Consider the following 16,867-nt stretch of genomic DNA (forward strand, 5'->3'; position numbering starts at 1 on the left):
CCCATGTGACTATGGCATAGAGCCCATATTCCACATATCTTGTGATGCTCCCAAATGTGATCCCAAAAACTCATGGAAAATGTGGGATAGAGGCCATCATCCCCAAGACATTTACCATGTGGTACTGCAAGGATGGCATGTCTGCTGAAAAAGAGGCATCAAGTAATGCACACATGTCATCCAAAATCAACCTAGGCAGTGACTCCCAAACCATCTGTTGTGCCATATCCCTTTGCTTGATATCGGAGAGGCCATGGGCAGCAAGAAATGTATGTTACATCTACCTCCCATCTGAATCCAGAATGACTCGTGTGCATGATAATGAAACTATGCATGCTGCTCTAAAGAGTCCTACAACTCAGTCCGAAAACAACGCATAATGCAGCTGAGATCCACCAGGCATTAAGGTGTTTCTCAAGACCACTACAAGCAATTTTGAATTACAGTTAGCACCAACTGGAGCGGGATGCACTTCAGGCCAGGATCAGAGAGCACACCAGATGGGCCAGAATCAGTCTCTGCTTTGCAGAAAGTGCAGTTGCACCAGCAGCTCTCAGCATCAACATTCCACTACACCTTGCATTTGCAGGTTATAGCAGCAGCTCTCACACATAGGTGCAGCACATGACACCCATGAGCTCTGAGTGAATTCGAAAAGCTCTCAGCAGCCTGTGCACACCACAGAGGGCGGCAACCATAAATGCAGGTGTGATGAATGGCGATAGTGGGACAGATTGTGCACAGGTGTAGCGTGCAACTGGACAGATGGCGAAGGTGAGCTAGAGAGCGCACAGGCAGGCGATAATCCTTACGTGACTGTGACCACCTCAAGAACTGCAGTTCTACATTCTAAGTTGCTAATCTTGCCACAGCAGAAGTGTTTTGTGTGTTAGCTGAATGAATTTTCTGTTCTGTTCTGAACCTGCTGTTCTTGGCATAGCTTTGCATGTACCCTAACTTGAGCTATTTACATCCATATATACCTGCTGCATATATTTATGCATAGGCAGACGAGTCCCCTTCCACCCCCTTCATGATCTTTATCTGCACATTGTATGCAAATTAGCCCTCACTGTAGCCCCTCCAGAGTCTGTCTATGGCTCCCAGATGACACCTTTGGCATGAACTGGACCTCAGAGAAGAAGACGTGTTTCCTCTTCACTTATTATCCCGTGCCAACACTATCTTCAAGCACCTGGTCTCTTCAACAGCCAGCTCCCTTCAACAGCCAGCTCCCATTCACCTGCAGCCAATGGCTTTTGTAGCTTTTGGTAAGAAAATGGCCACCTCTGGCTCCAAGCTTTATCTCGCTGGCACTTTCCCCTCTTTCTGCACAAACCCTCGTTGCTGCCCTCCTCCTACTGCCTGTTTTGCTGAACAGTGGAAAAGCTTGTTGGGCTCCTCCCTTTCTCAGCCTCACATGTCACAATGAGCCCCTTCACGCACTATATAGATTGCAGAGCTGAGCGTTTGGGGGCTGCCATGGGAGGAAGCAATTGAAACCCCCTCCATCCCCCTTCCTGTCTTAGAGCAGATCGCAATGAAGAAGTTTATGGTTCGCCTCTACAAGACATACTACAAAGAAACATCATCGACCAGTTTTTGTTTCTAGCACTTGTCAATATAACATTTTGGTGTATCTTTCCAATTGCGTGTGTGGGTATCAACAATTGGGTGACAAGTGAGAACAATACATATCTTCATGACCTAACAGCCTCATTGTCAAACAAACCGGAGCCTCAGCACAAGGTTCTCAAAGCAGCCATTCTGTTGTCCGAGACCAGCATGAAATAAGAGGCCGTGATGGTCATGGCAGGCCAGCATGTTAGATAAGTAGAGATACTCATGTCCTCACTACAGATCAGACTTTAACATTTCTAGTGACAAAGGTGCTGAGAAACCCCTAGTTGGGGCCAAAATAATCTCTCAACATGGTTGACCACTAAAAACCACTCACATTTTAAGGTTTAGGGCTCTCGTATACTGCTAGGGCACCCAAAAGCATTCCCCATCACTTGGGCATACAATACACTGCAATGGGCACCCATGCTTGGCCATTCCCTTTACACATCCAAAAAGGGAAGTGCCCGCCATGCTTAACCGTGTACTCCCATTGGTTGTTCAGAAGCCCTTGATGGTTGTCAAAAACTGGTTGGTTGTTGCCAATCCAAAATTGGCTGGGGTCTCCCTGCCCATGTATTTCCAAGGAAAAGGACTTCACTTACTTTTTTTTATTTATAAAAACCAGGTGGCACCCAACTCAAGTGAGTACCCTAGGTTTTGTAAAGGTGATATTGCCCGTCGTGCTTAATCCTGTACTACAATTGGTTGTTCGAAAAGTGAGGGATGGACGGGCAATCTATTTATAAAGGGGCTTAATTTACATGGCAAAGAATGTTAAAGTGAGTGAGAGTATTTCACGATGCATTTAAGAAGGTGGGCTAAATACAGGTTGGGTTCTCCACAGGTTGCTTCTTCTTCCTCACCCAGTTCAGCATTGGTGCCACATGTTGAGGGTGTTTCTCCCTCAAGTGTTCCAGATGGGCAGCCGACTAGTGGGGACAGACAGCCACGTGTTCAGCCACATGTTTGGAAACATTACCACTGTCATGCAAAGGATGTCACACCCAGTGGTACAGCCAGTGGTAACACATAAATTTCAATTCCAAAATGGGCACGGTTAACACTTAGAGACACCAAGGATCAGCTAGTTTTAGGGAGAACTAGGACAGCCACAAGGAATGCCCCCAAGGAGTGGATCTCCACTTTATAGAAGGTTGCAAGGAGTGGATCTCCACTTGTAAAGATCGGGTTGCAAGGTTGACAATCCACTCGCCTAGCTACTCAGCTTGCAACCTGGTAAAACAAACACCAAACTAATCTAGCAGCAGACAATGCCTTTGATGCATCCCAGGAAACACATGCACACATGCAACCAACATTTGATTGGTATGTCCAGGAATGTCAGCAGGTTCTGCATAGCTATATATTACTCTTAACAGCTTTCTTTCTCACATGCTTGCTGCTTTACTACCCATCCAAATCAGCAACTCATGCTTAGTGTGGTGCATGTCCACGAGGGTTGTCCAATGGCCATTCACTGCTTTCTTCCATGCTTGTAAAAGTCTTAGACTATGCTGATGAAACACACCTCAGGTATATAGTAGGAACCAAAAAGCCACAATAAATCACCAACCACTGTCTGCCACCACACCAAAGTCAACAAAATTATGTCAAACAGCCAGCAAGACCCACCATGTAAACACATGGTTCACAACTCCATATGTTGTGTCAGCAAAGTCCTGCGATGATTGCTTAATGCAAACCGCATAGAAATCAGCAACCCTCCTGGTTACCTCCCCAGACTCTTCTACTCTTGAACCTATGTGGTGTCATCCTCAGGATACACCAAAATATCAAGGCCAGCTTCCTCAGTCTCTCTCGGAAAGATCAGATGCCCACTTAGGAACTCATCAAAAAGCTGTGGCTTTTTCTCAAGATTGTAGGGCAATGGAAGCTTGTGTGCTTGCTGATTTTTTTTTTTGAGAGTTGCTGATTTTTTTTTAAAAAACATACTCCTGTAAAAAAGCATATGAGATTCATTCTAAATACACTGTTTAATAACGTCGTCACAGACAGCTTCATAACCCCAGCATATTTCAAGTGTGCATGTGTTACAGCGCTATCACCAAAGCTCTTCAAAATTTGAACACATTTTCTAACTTCAAGTGGTTTGCATTTAGTTTGCATTGCAAAAGCTTTCCTTGAAAAAGCTATCTCCTGCAAACAAGCACCATTGTATGAGTAAACCAAAAAGCAATTATAACACTGCAATACAAAGTACATCCAATCTTCACCAATTCCAGCAAGAGTGCCACTTGAATAATGGAAGAGAAGAAAAAACTCAAAACAAAGATTAAAAAATAAAGCACAACCCTCAAAGCCTTCCAATAAGCTTGCAAAAGTAGGCTCTCTGAAACAAAACCAGACACCTACAAAATGAACAGATTCACAGTAACACTCTGCAGAAGCAATCTACAAGGCACAAACTCAGAAGTGATAGGCAAATATCTCATCTTATTGCAGCAAGATGCTATGGGTTGCTTTCTAGAAGCTTCAACTGACTTCCCTATTCTAATAGAAGAATCTTTTGTTGGAAACGAAGTAGAACCACTGTTTAGCCTTATTGTGCAAGGGGTTGCTTCCTAGAAGCTTCAACTGACTTCTCTATTCTAATAGAAGAATCTTTTGTTGGAAATGAAGTAAAACCATTGTTATTGTGCTAGGGGTTGCTTCCTAGAAGCTTCAACCAACTTCTCTATTCTAATAAGAAGAATCTTTAGTTGTAAACGAAGTAAAACCATTGTTTAGCCTCATTGTGCAAGAGTCATTAGGGAGCATGTCAAGTGATCCCTCCACACTCATTATCACACCAATGCAGCTGTTGGGTATTAGGATACTAAGTAAATAGGTGCCAATTCACACAACCACCTAGCACCTATTTATTCCCACATTCATCACTATTAATAGTTAGCATTCTCCCCTATAGTGATAATTGGCTAGAAAGCTCACTCATCATGGACTATGTTTTCCCTTTGCATTTGGCTGCTCCTATTTATTCCCACATTCATCACTATTAATAGTTAGCATTCTCCCCTATAGTGATAATTGGCTAGAAAGCTCACTCATCATGGACTATGTTTTGCCTTTTCATTTGGCTGCTCCTCCTTGTCTTTGGAGGTAGAAGTAACAGAGTTTGCAAAGTCTTCATCAGCTTGTAGGTTTGCAAGTCTCTTACGGCACTCGTTGATGTAGTGCTCTGGCTTGTGGCAGTAATGACACTTTCCTTTCTTCTTCTTGGTGTCACCATGTGACAAGTCCACTTTGCCTTTGTTTGTAGAAAAGAAGGCTTGGTCTCCTCTCCTTGCATCACCCATGGATTTCTTCTTCCGTGTCTGCTCCTCATGGAGAAGTAATCCAACAAGCTCCTTAGAGGATATACAATTGCCTCCTCCTCTCATAGAGACATTCACAGAAGTGTGAAAACTCTGATAGGACTCAAGTAAGGAATTAAGAATGGTGCGCAAGCTCCCGCTAGCTCCCCCCCTTCTCGACTACGTCACCTGCACACCCCCCCCCCTTTTCTCATTCCATCCTCCTTTTCGTTCCCTGTCCCTCTCCCCTGCAGTGCAGGTCGGTGCTTTTTTTTGGGGGGGGGGGGGGGGGGGGGGGGGGGGGGGGGTTTCAGCTTTTTCGGCAAGCTTTGGCCTTTTCTAGTCTTCACCCTCAGGAGGACTCCATGGCAGCCACCTCGTCATTCCCGACCGAAGCCGCTGTTTCTTGCATTACCTTCTCTGAAGCGGATCTACAAGTTCTTGCCACACGACTGTTGCCTCACTTGAGGCCTCCACCTTGGTTTGCAAAATTGTTGGTAGCCGCCATGCGCACGGACAACTTAGGAATCTTTTTCAGGCCAGCCTCATCGGTGAACCTGCAAAGATCACCGATATTCACCCTCTAGGGCATGGATACCACCAGGTGGAGTTCAACTCACCATCGGCGTCAGACCGAGTCATGCAGTTGAGTCCCCTTGCACTGCGTACAACGCAGGCCTTCTTTACACGGTGGCAGCATGACTTCGATCCAGAGCGTCTAATCCATTGGCTGGCGTTTTGGGCTTCTTAGGCCTTAGGAAGGAGTACCTTCCTCTTCTCCCGGTGATTGGTGGTCCCATCGGGAGAGTGATGGAGTCCCCCCCCCCCCCCCCCCCCACCGCTGCCTTGGCCCTCGCAAGGGCAGAACCACTTACAGTATATTACCCATAATCTCACCAACCATGCTAGTGGCATAAGTGTGGAGCTATCATCCTAGTGTGTCATCCATATCTGCACTAATTGAGCTCAATATCTCAACATAGGTTTCCTTATTTGAAGAAGCTCTTGTGTTGAAACCCATTAAACTTCAATGTGGTTTGTTAATTAGGTTGCTCCTCCTTCTATGGCATTGTGTTAATGTTGCCCAATGGGTTCTTGGTTTGTGAGCCATCACTTTTATCACTTGTATTAAGCAGCCAATTGCTAGATCCATATTGGTTCATATTGGTTCATGTTGGTTCTTCCGATGTGGACAATGTTTCAATGTTGATAAAGGTGTTTATTTTTTCAAAGTAGAACACCATACCTAATGTTACTCTCTTTGCCACTAGCTAATCTAAGCTATATACCCCTTTCATATTGCTTATGCAATCTCTCAAGTTAGATATTAGAGTCTTTTGGGTAGTGGGGAGCTCCTTTGATGATACTAGTGGGGTGATACTCGAGAAATAGCATAGTAACCAAAAGACCTTTTGTGGACGTAGCCCAGGTATACTTGCCAATGGACTAAATTTTCTTCTGGAATGATCCCACCATTTTTGACACCACAAATCTCATTCTTTACTCTGATGGCAATGTTGGAATAGGTACATAGGCCATCTCTCAAGTTAGAGATTAGAGCCTCAGAATAAAGGATTTCCTAAAGCTGTATGAGGTGCAAAAAACAAGAAAGTCCATCTTAATTGAGAACTTTTGTGGACTCAAATCTTACTGAAAAGACGAGAAAATAGAAGTGTGTGCACACAGCACCAGGATATGACGAGATAAAAGATGTTATCGCCAAAGTACACCAAAAAATAGGGTGCATACTTGAGTGAGCAGAACAAAGCTCCGAGATATGTGCACAAGAACTGGAGTATCTATGGATGCCTAATCCAAAAAGATATCTTTGAGAGAAAGCCCCAAAACAAGAAACCAATACCTCAAAGTAATATCTTGGACCCCACACCAGCCCCACTTACAACCTTCACCTTGATTGCTCCCTTGTGGGCGGGACTGGGCCTGTTCTTTTCCCCCCTAGGTAACGGTTCCCATGATGAACTGTTTCGAGCCGAAACTATTCTCGTCAACAGACACTTCCCCACTCGACGATCCTAGCACAGCCCCCCCGAGACGACCTTGTTCTCCCCCTCACCCTCTCCGGCGAGACACACCCCTACCTCCCTCTCGGGTAGATCCCCTTGGGTGGACATGCAAGTCCTTGTTGAGGTCCCTTCAGATTCTTCACCCTAAACCCCTTGTTCGCCTCCTCCCCAACCCCCTCCTTCGCCGTTCCCTCCTCCCACCACCCTCCTTCCTTCCCAAAGATCCTCTATCCTGAAGCCGGCCCCTCGCAGGCGACTTCCCCTCTTGTCCCTCCAGTAGAGCAGTGGACCATCAATTTGTGGTGCTCCTAGAGCTTCTCAGACCTAGTGGACACTCAGGTTTTCTCTTTGCCAGTCACTTAGTACCCCACCTTCCCCCCAAGGAGGCCCTACTTACGTGATGGGCTACCCATTAGATTATGCCTTCTTCAAGGCGACCCCTTGGGCATACCGCAACTGAGTTCAAGGATATTCGGGTACCGCTCTGCGTCTGCATGGTGCTATTACCACTCTCCTCCTTCCCTGTAGGAGATCGGAGCTACAATTTTTTCTTTCCTTGAGTGTGTAGTGTGGGACAGACGAGGGGGTGAACAACACCGTTCTCTGCGGACAGGTGATATTTCACTCTCACATGCTGTAAAATCTTCACATCACTAGTGCCATTGTAGCAAGATGGCCTATGGCTCGGATGGAGCTACACCGTCTCAAAGCGAAGAGGAAGCGCCTTCATCCTTCTCAGCTCCATTGCTGATAAGGGTACTTACCGGCACCTTCATTGCCCCAAGATCCTGCCATAGTAGAAACAAGAAGAGGCCCTAGCATAGTGGCGCCCTCTAGCCTCCACCATCAGAGGATACTTGGAGCGGCTCACGCCGTAGGTGGAAAGCCACTACCCCCCTCAAAACTAGCCCCGAAGCTGCAAGTGATCGATGGAGTTTCTAGCCGTTGCACCATAGTTCCATTCTGTACTGGTACGGATTCGTATGGTCCGTATAGTATGGATCCGTACCTTCCCGAACGGATCACTATCGCGTGTGACATGGGCTATTCTTTTTTTAAATTCCCGAACGGGTCACTATCGCGTGTGATAGGGTTCCGTACCTCTTTTTCTCTCTTTGCCTCGTTTTTTGTGCTGTTGTAGTGTATCCCGTACCTGCACCGTACTGCTACTGGCGGCTTCTACTGTCGTACCCATACTTGCTGCTGCTGTCGCACGCCTTGCCCCAAGGTGCACCCACGGCTCTCTCTGTCTCTCCCTCCCTCCCCCTCTCTCTCTCTCTCTCTCTCTCTCTCTCTCTCTACAACACTTCAGCACAACAGAGGCAGGGTCAAGACACCAGAGCTTGTCTTCATGCTTTAGCGACCTATGAGGGATTTCATCCGCTGAGGGCCCGTGTATACCGTCACATTCATGAGCCTCACACGCCCAGAGATGTCTCTGTGTGGACACTTTCGTTCCCTCTTAGTAGCTTCCCATGTTACTCTTGATCTCTAGATCTTTAGATCTTTTCTCACTTTTTTCCATTACACACCACTGACATTTGTACTTCATCTGACAAGATTATTGTAACTCTTGGTCTCATAGGTCATTTAGGCCTTTCGAAGACGTTAATACAGATTTCAGATTTCATTTCTCTCTCTCTCACATGACACACACACACACACACACACATATTTCTTCCCTCCCTCCCTCCCTCCCTCTCTCTCTCTCCCTCCCTCCCTCCCTCCCAGGATTATGTACCTCATGGATATGATGTAACCTTTTGGTCTCATAGGTCATTTTGGCCTTTTGAAGACATTAATACAACTTTCTTTCTTTCTTTCTTTCTCTCTCATGACACACACACACACATTTCCTCATCCAGCAACCGGGCTACTTGAGTGTTCACATGTCCCATGCCATGCGGATTGCGATTGGCCAGATACGGGTTTCATCCCACCACCTCAGAGTGGAGACAGGTAGAACTGAGCGCATCTTCAGAGCCGGGAAGCTCGTACGGAGACCAAGAGAGAGGATCTGCCGATTATGCCACACAGAGGTTGAAACGGAGGAGCATTACATATGCCGCTGCCCGGTATACTATGAGATCCGTGGGAGGTTTCACTGTCTATTTCACGAGGGATTTGATCCCCAATTTAAATCCCCCTAATTTAAATCCAATTTTTCTTAAATTTTTCCTCAATTTCATGATTCATTTAAAAAATTAAGCCCTTTGAACATCCCTAATTTAAATCTCCCTAATTTAAACCCAATTTTATTAAAATTTCCCTCAACTTCATGATTCATTTTCAGAAATTAAGCCCCTTGAACATCCCTAATTTAATCCCCAATTGAAATTCCCCTATATTAATCCTCATTTTGTAAAATTTTCCTCAATTTCATGATTCATTAAGATTCAATTTACTAATTATTGGCATTCATTATTCCTCTTGAACGCCCAAAATTCCCCCAATCATAGGAAACTTTCATGGACCCTCAATCCCTCTAATTTTATGTATTTTTCCCAATTTTCACCCTCTATTTAGTCACTAATGTGGCTTCTAATATTGATTTTTGTAAATTTCAGCTTGTCCAAGATGCCAAAGGCACCAAATCCTTATTTGGCTGCACACACCATCATCCTTAACAGCAATCATCAGCACTTGAAACCCCTCTTTATTCTCTTGTGTGTCACAGATATAGAGGGATCTACCATGGGAATACTCTATCATCTTTTCCACAAGATAAAGAGAGAGCTTGCAGCATGCACAGCCATCTCCAGAGCCAGGTGAACACTACATATTGAATTGTAAATTACAATGTCTATTTAATATTTAGTATTTATAAATTACTATTCATAGTATGCACTTATGGTTGTTGGCATTTACAGGGTGGATGAGACTATGCACCTTGTAGAGAGGAGATGGGATTGGATGCGTCGTCCGATTCATGGTATGGCAGCACTATTGCATCCTCTCTACAAGAGTGCATATCTTTTCACGGACACTGTGCTTCTATTCATGAGAAATCGATACATGAGTCATGTACTGACGGATGAGTAGCAAGTACACATTAATCAAGAGATGATAGGATACTCCAATAACCTTGGAGAATTCTCTAGTCGTGGTGTTTCTATGCTGCCAAAGGTGTGTAAGACGTCTCTTGATTAGTGAGGGACACATGCATACCATCAACCTCAACTAATAATACAAAATACATTTTGATAAAAAATTCGGCTCTGGAGTGTAGAGTGCAGGCTTTAAGATTTGTTATAACTAAGTAAGTACTAAGTACTAAATACTTACTACTAATTACTAATATCAACATGTTCAAATCTTTGTGGATTTAAGGATTGTTCTTCTTAAGCCTGTGAGAGGAACTTAAGTTCCTACTATCTTATCCACACGAAGATCTGAAACCGCTTGAGCACTACAGAGGTTGGTGTTTTGCAGAGCCAACCTTCCACTAATTCAGAAACTTCGAAAGATGGATAGACCAAAACAGGTAAAAGTAAAAAATTACGACATACACTTTAAAGTTCATAGTAAGTTTAAAGTAATTAGTCACTAATAACTACTAGTGAATACATGCTCCATAGATTGATATTGAGAAGTTCAAGCGTCACAGCTAGCACCATGTCAAGAAGAGCGACATAGTACGTGATGAGCAGAAGGAGATATACAGAGAGCTCGAGGCAATTGATAGACGAGTCACTCGAGGTTGGTCTTGAGCTCTCACGACCAGTTCTCTTACTTCTTCAGCTCAGCAGAGTCATCCTTCCACCTCTAGAGGCATTAGGGTATATACTCGTGGTGCACATTCGAGAGGGAGAGCCACCAGAGCGATCAGTAGAGGTGGTCCAGAGCACCAGATGCAGACTCTTCTAAAAGAGATACCTGCGACCTCTACCATTGTTGAGGAGATATCGGGTACTGATGTACTAGGTGATGTATGGAGCGGGAGCCACTATATGATTCTGATGGGAATCTCCTCATAGATGGATGATGATGAGTGAGAGCCGGCCATATGGCTTTTGGGGTTTCTACTTTGTAGTATGTAATAGGATTTCAGCTTCAGCAGGACTTCATGTTGTATGCAATGCAGCTCATTTGACACTTATATAGCATACATGTTTGAATTTCAATTGTTTTTTGTGCATCTTTGTGTACCAGTGTTGCTAAATTATGAATGATTTATAATGCGTTTTTTTATATATACACATTATTTTAAAAAAGTGAACGTACTTAAAGTACTCATCCTGATGCGTACTTTACGTACTCGTATGCATACATGTACCGTACCGTACCGTACCGTACCATACCGTACCTTAAGTACTCAACCACTATGTGTTGCATGCCATCTCAGTTTTCAGCCATGAGGATCGCGTCATGGAAAATCAGGGGCCTTTTTTTTTTCCCCGGGGAAAGATTCTTCTATTAGAGACGGAGAAAAACAGCCATAATGGCCAAGTACAAACTCATTCCCATAAGCGAGAGTTTAGAAGCATAAAAGGGGAGGATGCACTTCTCTCCCTAGCCACTCTAGGAGGAGAAGACTATCTCATACAATGGGAGGAGGGGGAAACAACCACACATGTGGTCTATAGTGCCAAATGGGCTCGCCACCATTGTCAATAAGGAAGGGACCAAGCCACCAAATCCTCAGGAAGGCCTTCCAACGCTTCCGCATGTGGTCTAAGCCACCCTGTAGCTTCCTCCATTGACCACTGAGGGTATGAATGATATCGAGCCACATGCTCCGGATGGACTCTGCTGGCGGGGTGAGGCTGCCTTCGATGGCTTCGCTACATTGAGCTCTCCAGATGTGCCATGCAACAAACAATAATGCTGCAAATCTCCCATCTTTGGCTAGAACCTAGAGTCCAGTGACGTGTAGGTGGAGCTGGAACTGACACTGCAGAAATATGAAGGTGAGAGACCTGAAGGGCTAGTCTCCCACCCTCCTCCTCATATGACATGAGGACCGTGGCCTCAGTGGCCCAAGCAATTGTGCCCCACGTAACAATGTGGGAGGAGGCCCGATCCATGGTGAAAATGCGTAGGATACGCTGCCAAATCTGTTGAGCCTTTGGGAAATCCCAAAGACAATGTCACTCTTAACTCCTGGGGATGGCCACACCTTACTGGCCTACACCCAGTGGTCAACCAAGTGCCAACTACCAAGTTCCTACGTGCCACCTGCCACATGAAGAGAGTGATCTTCTGTGGCCGAAAACTATCCCACAACTTCTTCCAGAAATCTGAGAGAAAGTGCGGCGAAAGACCTTGGGACCGCCAGTGTCCCACTACTCCTGGAGTGTCCTCAACCTCTGGCATCTGAATCCTATGGCCCAGCTGTGTAGTATGCAAAAAAGGGGGTGCCATGCGTCTCCTCACTGTTCTTTGGATCATGCCATGTCTACTCTCCCGGGTCTCAATGGAGACGCATAAGAGGCCGGCCCTCCCAAATCCACAAACACGAGAGTCTCTCTCGCCACCTTCGCCCATGGAGGGTTGATGTGCCACTCATGTGCATGTAAACCAATCACCCTCCACCCCCTAAAATCCTCTAAGGGGGTCTCTACTCTCTCCAATCTGCCATGAGGTCCAATAGAGAAGGTGAGTAAGGCGAACCTCTCATCCGCGCCATAAATTGCCACGGGTATATCGTGCCGGGTGAACACTCCCAACCATTGCGCGGAAGGAAAGGTTGGTATTGGGGCTAGTCATTCCAGAGGGATGGAGGAGTCGATGTCGAGGCTAAGTCTATCCCAGCCCCGGATCCTAGTTAAGGCCCAGGAGCCTTTGGCGGTAGCTATCTAAAAGTAAGCCAATCATCAAGTGACCGAGCGTGGCCCGTGCTCAAAACTCCCCATGATATGTGTAGGCAAGCTCCAAGCATGTGACCACTAGGCAGAAAGACCGTGGGGTTCCAAATCTCAGAGGCTTTCAGAGACGCTACTCGAAGGCTACTGGAGCTGATCCCAAGCACGCAAAAGACTGGCTGCAAATCTGTTCTCAAATGTTGGGCTAAAGCCACGAGCCTGCATCTCTATGAAAATCCATCTCCTACTCTGAGGCCAACGACCTCCCAGACTTGAGGTGCGGGAGGAAGTCCTTCCAAGGCTCACCACTTGGAAGAAGGCCCTGAACAATCAACATGCTCAAAGGGACACGACTCTGAATGGAAGGGTTGATGATGCCTAGACCCCTTCAACGTCGCCGGCTGCATGATCACTCTCTAGGCCACTTGGCCCGAGCAAGCCTCCCATCACGCGGCCAGCCCATAGAAAGTTGCAGATCAACTGTTGAACTTGTCCAATACAAGTCTAGGAGAAAGCTCAACAAGAGGTGAGGTACCACATGGTGGCGAGAAGAACCCGGTTCGCCACCACAACCCGGCTAGCTAAAGAAAGCACTCTAGTATAGCAGCGTTTTCCAAATGATCAGAAGAAGAGGGGCTAGCTGTTGCTTAGGGGAGATATCAATGCCAACTTGGCACCCAATTGGAGTGCCCCTTGGGACTGTTGGGTATGGGAGTAGCTTGCCTGCACACAAGCTCGAATAGCAAATGTGAGAGAGAGGAGCTGCTGGAAAAATGTACTTGATAATAATGTAATGAAAGTACATAAATGAAACTACTAAAAGCCTAGGGTGAAGTGCCCCACACACAAGAGTGTGTTCACACGGGAAAAAACCAGTGTCCAACCACAGGGAAAAAATGCCTGTGTGAGTAAGTTGGGTTCACACCTGAACTAGCCGGGAGTGGCCAGGTGGACATGACCAACAAATCCCCCTCAAGTGAACGGTGTGAACGGGTAGCAGGGTGATAAAGTTGTGAATGCTGCCCTGCACTATGCTCCACAACAAGAGTGATCAAGAGAGATCACGGTGGCAAAGATGAATTGCAGTGCCAATGGGAAAAGCAAGCACTATATGACGGGGAAGATGAGAAACCCCAATGTCATAGTGCTAAAGTTAGAGCACAATAGTACATAAACGCATCACCTGAAATGCATGTCAAAGATCATGTGGACATCAATTGCATCAAATCAAGAGGCATCGCATAAGCTGCAATAGGAGAAGGTGTGTTATAAAATCCTCCCGTACGGAAAGTAAATATAATACCACCCCCTCCCCCCCCCGCTCCCTCAAGGTAAGCATCCAAATGCCAAACTGAACTGCATGTAATCCACATCAATGACAACAAGAGAGCAAAGCATAGCTCTGTAATGGCACCAGTGATAAGCATAAGAAGATGTAGCAGATATACGCATGTGTAAAGGCAACAAGATCCAGAAGTCATGCCTGTGAGACATGCAATGTAAGCTACAAGAGAAACTCATCAATGGAGGGTCCGATGAGGAAAAATCAGCAATGGTAGGGTTGATAAAAATAAAAATTCAGCAATGGGGGAAAGCTGAAGATCGGGAGAAAAAGTGGGAGCTCAGGGCAAGCATCAGCCAATGCTATGAGAGGATGGGTAAATTCTCAGCAATGCCATGATTAGTGGCATGTATGGCAAGCGTAAAGATGCATAATCCCACAATAAGTAATATACATGTGACATGTCAAAACCATGAGGGCAAGCCAACATTGGCCAAGTGTGTAGAAGGCACTCCCAGTAAACATCACATGTGAGAAAGTGACAATGTCAATACTGTAGAAAAAATCCCGCTACAAGGGAAAGCAGCATAAAAGGCATCTCTAGTAGACATCACATATGAGAAAGTGTCTAGCATAGACAAGCATAAGGGTCAACAAGCATAAGCGACCATGAGGCATCACCAACTGCATGTGGGCAAGTAGAATCGCTCCTTGAAATGCATCTATCACACAAAGCATACCAAGAAGTACTGACTATAGAGCATAGTCATCAGAAGCAACCGCATCAGAAGACATCTCTGCAGGTGATGAAGATGAAATGGTCAAGGCTGATACATTTGTAGCCAAATTAGCCTGATCTGCACCTGTTGAAGAAGATGCCAGCTTCTTTTTTTTCTCACTCTCAATACGCTTCTTGCATTTCTCTATGGTGTGCCCTGTTTTCCTGCAATAATTACAACGCTTTTTCTTTTCAGACTTGTCCTCTTTCTTGGGAGGATCTAATGGGCTAGGTTTAGGCCCAGATCGATTCCCACGAAAGGGAGATCGATTCCCACGAAAGGGAGCAGTCATTGCTAACTCAATAGACATAGTAACAATGACCTCTTTGGCATGCTTGTCTCAAGAGGACAAGCTCAATGGGGATAACTACCCTATGTGGGCTTATATGATGGTCATGTATTGGTTGCCAAGAATGTATGGCTATATGTGGATGGTACTGAGGAGCGTCCTCTGGATACTAGGGATGCTCAGGTCCATGCGTTGATTGCTCTCCCGTGCCATAGGCACATCATTCCGCATATTCGTTCCTGCACCTCAACTAAGGGTGCTTGGGATACCTTGGAGGAGTTGTATTCAGGTCGCAACGAGGCTTGTGTAGCTTACCTTCGGGGCAAGCTTGAGACTGACTGCATGCTTGAAGGTGACTCTATCGATCAGTGCCTTACACATGTGAAAGACCTTCGAGAGCAGCTCATTAACATTGATGAGGTCTTGACATATCGCTATCTTGTTCAGATAGTCTTGCGTAATGCACCTAATGTGGTTACTTTGACAACCTTGTGACTCTCTTGGTCAATTAAGAGCAAATTTGTCACAGGTCACCACAAGAGTAGGCAATCTCCAGCAAAACCATAAGAATGCGGGAGAGAAATAGCAAGATAATCATGGACTGAAAGGGAACTCCTTCACCACAAGAAATACACATGCATGTCCCAAATCTACATGTGTACTACACCATAATGCAAATCGGTCAAAATGTCCACAATGGCATACATATATTGTAGCAAACCACAAATGTATACATGTGCCGTGAAAAACACGATCAGCTAACACCTGTAAGAGCTACAATAAAGTGTCAAAATCTATTGGGAAACCCTACCCCTAACCTCAACCCTACTCTGACACCAATGTCGGGTATGGGAGTAGCTTGCCTGCACATACACACACACACAAGCTCAAACAGCAAACATGGAGAGAGATCAACTGCTGGAAAAACATACTTCATAATAATGTAATGAAAGTACATAAATGAAAGTACTAAAAGCCTAGGGCTAAGTGCCCAACACACAAGAGTGTGTTCACACAGGGAAAAAACCTGTGTCCGGCCAGAGGGAAAAAATGCTCGTGAGTAAGCTGGGTTCACACCTGAACTAGCCGGGAGTGGCCGGGTGGACATGACCAACAAGGACCCACTGAAAAGCCTCAAGTGGACACCAAGTTGGGATGGGCGATGAGCCAATCCAAAATCCACATGACTTATGCCAATTGGTATGTGCTCCAGATGCATGACATAAGATCTTTATCACCTCGGCGAATCTCTGTAGATTCACCTCATCTCTCGGCAGGTATGCTACTGTGTCATCAGCGAACTCAAAATCAAGCAGCTTCTTCTGAGTGCGGATGTCGAATCCTCAATTTGTCGGCACCCTCCTTGGGAATTAAGTGGATCAATCTTTGTCACAATCTCTTTGGCATGGCTCCCGTAACCATTATCTCATTGAAGGCAGCTCCGAGGCTGCCTTCCATGACATGCCAGTGACGAAGAAATAAGGGGACTGGAAGCCCGTCTTGTCCCGGGCATTTGCCCCTAGGTAATGCCATCATAGCCTCCGCCAGCTCCTCGGATGTGAAGGGGGTCAAGAGGAAGATCTGCAAAGTGTCAGCAGCTTGGTCCTTTTCCAGTATGAAAGGAGTCTGGTGGACTCCAAGACGTCAAAATATTTGGAAGTACAAGCTTTGGGAATGGGGGACTATCCTGGAATACAAAGGATCACACTCCTAAAATTTAGGAGTTGCTATTTTTGCAGCGACTCCGAATGAAAT

At 45.6% G+C, this 16,867-nt stretch overlaps 1 protein-coding gene across 8 annotated transcripts in view; it reads right to left on the bottom strand.

The window, feature by feature from the left end:
* Window positions 1-3,138: 3,138 nt before the first annotated feature.
* The window catches only part of LOC147642400 (DUF21 domain-containing protein At2g14520-like), an 89,409-nt gene continuing 75,680 nt past the window's right edge, over window positions 3,139-16,867 (bottom strand). For 6 of the 8 annotated variants that reach the window (XM_086806068.1, XM_086806076.1, XM_086806099.1 and 3 more), the window contains one exon: window positions 3,139-3,780. The gene's annotated coding sequence lies outside the window, so the exon portion shown is untranslated. The remainder of the gene's footprint in view (window positions 3,781-16,867) is intronic. The other 2 variants (XM_086806116.1, XM_086806109.1) reach the window with 1 other exon arrangement.

Source organism: Cibotium barometz, chromosome 1, assembly GCF_041138505.1.
Source record: "Cibotium barometz isolate CiBa-2024 chromosome 1, ASM4113850v1, whole genome shotgun sequence".
NCBI lineage: Eukaryota > Viridiplantae > Streptophyta > Polypodiopsida > Cyatheales > Cibotiaceae > Cibotium > Cibotium barometz.